At 38.8% G+C, this 4,192-nt stretch overlaps 1 pseudogene; it reads left to right on the top strand.

The window, feature by feature from the left end:
- Window positions 1-2,518: 2,518 nt before the first annotated feature.
- LOC105540708 lies at window positions 2,519-3,141 on the top strand (annotated as a pseudogene).
- The last annotated feature ends 1,051 nt before the right edge of the window (window positions 3,142-4,192 follow it).

Raw genomic sequence — 4,192 nt, 5'->3', positions numbered from 1 at the left:
AACTCCTGACCTCAAGTGATCCAACTGCCACGGCCTCCCAAAGTGCTGGGATGACAGACATGAACCACCACGCCTGGCCTTTTTGTTGTCATTTCAACAATATTCATAACATCTTCACCAGAAGTACATTCCGTCTCAAGAAACTACTTCCTTTGTTCATCCATAAGAAACAATGCTTCATTCATCCAAGTTTTATGAGATTTCAGAATTAAGTAACATCACAAACTCCTCCACTTCCAATTGTCTTGCTATAGCCACTACATCCACAATTACTTCCTTCACTGGAGTCTGAACTCCTCATGGTCATCCCTGAGGGTTGGACTCAACTTCTTTCAAATAGCTGTTAATGTTAATATTTTTATTTCCTCCCATGAATCACAAGTGCTTTCCATGGCATCTTAAATGGTGAATATTTTCTAGAAGTTTATCAATCTATTTTGTCCATATCCATCCATAGTGATCTATGACAGTTCTAGCCTTACAAAATGTATTTATTGATCCACAGACTTCAGAATAGGTATTGTGTTAGTAGGAATGGAAGCAGTATTAACCTCATTGTACTTCTCCATCAGAGCTGTTGGGTGACTAAGTGCATTCTCAATGAGCAGTGATATTTAGAAAGGAATCTTTTTTCTGAGCAGTAGGTCTCAACAGTGGGCTTAAAATATTCAGCAAGCTATGCTGTAAACAGATGCGTTGTCATCCAGGCTTTATCATTCCATCTATAGAGCACAGGCAGAGTAGATTTAGAATAATTCTCAAGGGCCCTAAGATTTTTGGAATGGTTAATGAGTACTTGAGTGCTGGCTTTAACTTTGAGTCATCAGCTGCATTAGCCTGTAACAAGAGAGTCAGCCTGTTCTTTCACACGTTGAAAGCAGGTATTGACTTCTTCTCTCTAGCTATTAAAGTCCTACCTGGTATTTTTTTCCCAAAGTCCATTTCATCTGCATTAAAAATCTGTTGTTTAGTTACAGCCACTTTCATCAGTTGTTTTAGGTAGATCTGGATAACTTGCTGCTGCTTCTCCATCAGCACTTGCCACTTTACCCTGTATTTGATGCTGTGGACTTGGCTTCTTTCCTTAAACCTTATGAACCACCCTCTGCTAGGTTCAAACATTTTTTCTACAACTTCTTCACCTCTTTCAACCTTTATAAGATAGAAGAGAGTTGGGACCTTGCTCTGAATTCTGCTTTGGCAAGGGACTGTTGTGGCTGCTTTCTTCTTTTATCCAGACCGCTAAAAATAAAAACAAATAAATAAATAAAACTTTCCCAGATAAGCAGTAAGGCTGCTGCTTCTTTTTTTTCCCCCTTAATTATTGATGGGTTCACTGCGGTAGCACTTTTAATTTCTTTCAATAATCTTTTCTCTGCATTTACAACTTGGCCAACTGTTTGGTGCAAGAGGACTAGCTTTTGGCCTATCTTGGCTTTTGACATGCCTTCCTGATTAAGTTTAATCATTTCTAGCTTCTGATTTAAAGGAAGATGAGTAACTCTTTCCTTCACTTGAACAACTAGAAGCCCTTGAAGGATTATTGCTTGGCCTTTTCCATATATTGTTTTCTGTCAGGTAAGGAGTGATATCTAACCGAGTTGGAAAATTTTTAAGCACAGTTGAGCACAATGACTTAGGCAGTCTCATGCAAGGTATGCTCAGTTTCTGCAAAATAATTAAAAAAAAGAATATTTTTCGATTTTACTTCCTTTCTCAGTAATCAACATAGCATCCTGGTTCATAGGGGAAAAGGTGTGGTCAAACCCACAGGTAACTGATATAGAAACCATATGCAAAAGCCTGCTGAAACCCAAGGACTTTCCACCACCACCCCTGCTTCCCCAGAAGAGAATGACATGGTTTGGTTGCTTATGTCCATTATCTCATTATTTTTGTTCAACTCTTGATTGTTTCTCTATGTTCGAGGATGTGTAATAAACGGTCTTGCTGCTTACTGAGATTTGTACCTTGTAGGAGAAAAAAAGAAGACAAGAGCCTAATTACTGTTTTTGTGTGATTCCAAATGTCAAACAGGCTACTCTTGTATTTATTGTACTTTCCATATCTCAGGATTCAACTTTTTAGGACCTTGCTACTCAGAGTGGGGTACATCAGCAGCAACATCGAGATCACCTGAGAGTTTGTGAGAAACAATGAATCTCAGATACACGTTAGACTCATGGAATAAACATCTGCATTTAATAATCCATCCTAGTGAATCTCATACACTTCAATATTTGAAAAGCACTACACTAGGAGATAGAACTATCTGGCTACGAATTTTGGTAGTACCTCTTAAAAACCTCGGTCGACTGAGGATCATATTCATCATAGGTGAAATAGAAATAATAAAGACTCCTCCTTCCACTGCTCCCAGCGCCGGGTCTCCCAGGTGACAAGGGCCAAGCACCCACCAGCCGGAGCCATGCACCCGCTGCTTCCGGAGCCCTCTGGGCAGCGGACTGGCTCGCTGTGCAGATTCTTCCTAACCTATTGGTGAGAACTACCACACAAGATGGCCGCAAATAAACCCAAGGATCAGAATAATTTGGCCTTACACAAAGTCATTACGGTGGGCAGTGCCAGTGCGGGCAAGGCTGCTGTGACTCTACAATTCATGTACGATGAGTTTGTGGAGGACTATGAGCTTACCAAAGAAGGCACCTATCAGAAGAAAATAGTACTGGATGGCGAGAGAGTACAGATCGATATCTTAGAAACAGCTGGGCAGGAGGACTATGCTGCAATTAGAGACAGCCATTTCCGAAGCAGGGAGGGGTTTCTCTGTGTCTTCTCTATTACAGAAATGGAATCCTTTGCAGCTACAGCTGACTTCAGGGAGCAGATTTTAAGAATAAAAGATGAGAATGTTCCATTTCTACTGGCTGGTAACAAATCAGATTTAGAAGATAAAAGGAGGTTTCTGTAGAAGAGGGACAAAACAGAGCTGACCATTGGAATGTTAACTATGTGTAAACATCTGGTAAAACACGAGCTAATGTTGACAAGGCATTTTTTGATTTACTGAGAGAAATTCGAGCGAGAAAGATGGAAGACAGCAACGAAAAGAATGGGGGGGGAGGGGGGAAGAGGAAAAGTTCGGCCAAGAGAATCAGAGAAAGATTCTGCAACTTATAATCAAAGCCCAAATTCCTTTCTTATCTTGACCATACATATAAATATAATTTAGAAGCACTGCCATTGAAGGCTTAATTGACTGAAATTACTTTAACATTTTGGAAATTGTTGTATATTGCTAAAAGCATGAATTGGAACTGCAATAAAAGTCAAATTTACTTAAAAAAGAAATAAATGTGGCTTCACTAAGAAGCAAAGTTCAACTTATTTCATTATTGCCTACATTTATCATGGTCCTGAATGTAGCGTATGAGCTTGTGTTTCTCGGGCAGTCTTTCTTGAAATATTAAATAAAGAGGTGAGATGGGGGTGGGGAATGGGAGGAAAGGTGACTTTCTCTGTTTTGTTTTGTTTTTTTTATATATAAAGCTTAAAGTTTATATCATTTTAAAATATCTTGGTCTTCTACTACCTTGAAAAATGACAATTGTGAACATGATAAATTTTACCACTTTTTGTAAACCATCGTTATGCCAAATTTAGAAGAAAAAGTTATTGGTGTGGTTGTTGCATGTAGTTAAACTGAGAGTAATTCATCTGTGAATCTGCTTTAATTACCTGGTGATTAATTTAGAAAAGTGGTGTAAACGTGCACATGGAAATTTTTGAATATACCTTAATTTAAAAACTGAAAAATACCTGGCTATATGACTCTGGATGTGTTCTTGCTGACACCAGGGTTCGACTGCCCCATATGTCGTGGTGAGAAAATATATGCCCAGCATGGAGTACAGTTTTTGTATAGAAAATCCTTGAGAAATAACTGTCTGCTAGGACTCTGCCCAAATTTAAAATCTGTGCCATTCTCTGGTTCTTGAAAATAAGATTCCAGAACTCTTTGATCGCTTTTAATAAACTACAAGGTAATTTAAAATGAAGGAACAGCATGTAGTTGTAAGAGAATTTTTGACTGCGAGGATTCAGCATCAGTTTGAATGAACCCTCTTTTTCTCTAAGATGTTGGTCCCTGGAAATCACTTTCTGCCAGTGGTGAACATGTAAGTGTTAAGTTTTTAATCTCCTGGGAGCAGAGCATAGGAAGTAAATGTCA

The sequence above is a fragment of the Mandrillus leucophaeus genome, unplaced genomic scaffold (assembly GCF_000951045.1).
Source record: "Mandrillus leucophaeus isolate KB7577 unplaced genomic scaffold, Mleu.le_1.0 Scaffold225, whole genome shotgun sequence".
Taxonomy (NCBI): Eukaryota; Metazoa; Chordata; class Mammalia; order Primates; family Cercopithecidae; genus Mandrillus; species Mandrillus leucophaeus.
The sequence above is the reverse complement of the archived record's forward strand: the minus strand, read 5'-3'. Positions and strand labels throughout refer to the sequence as shown.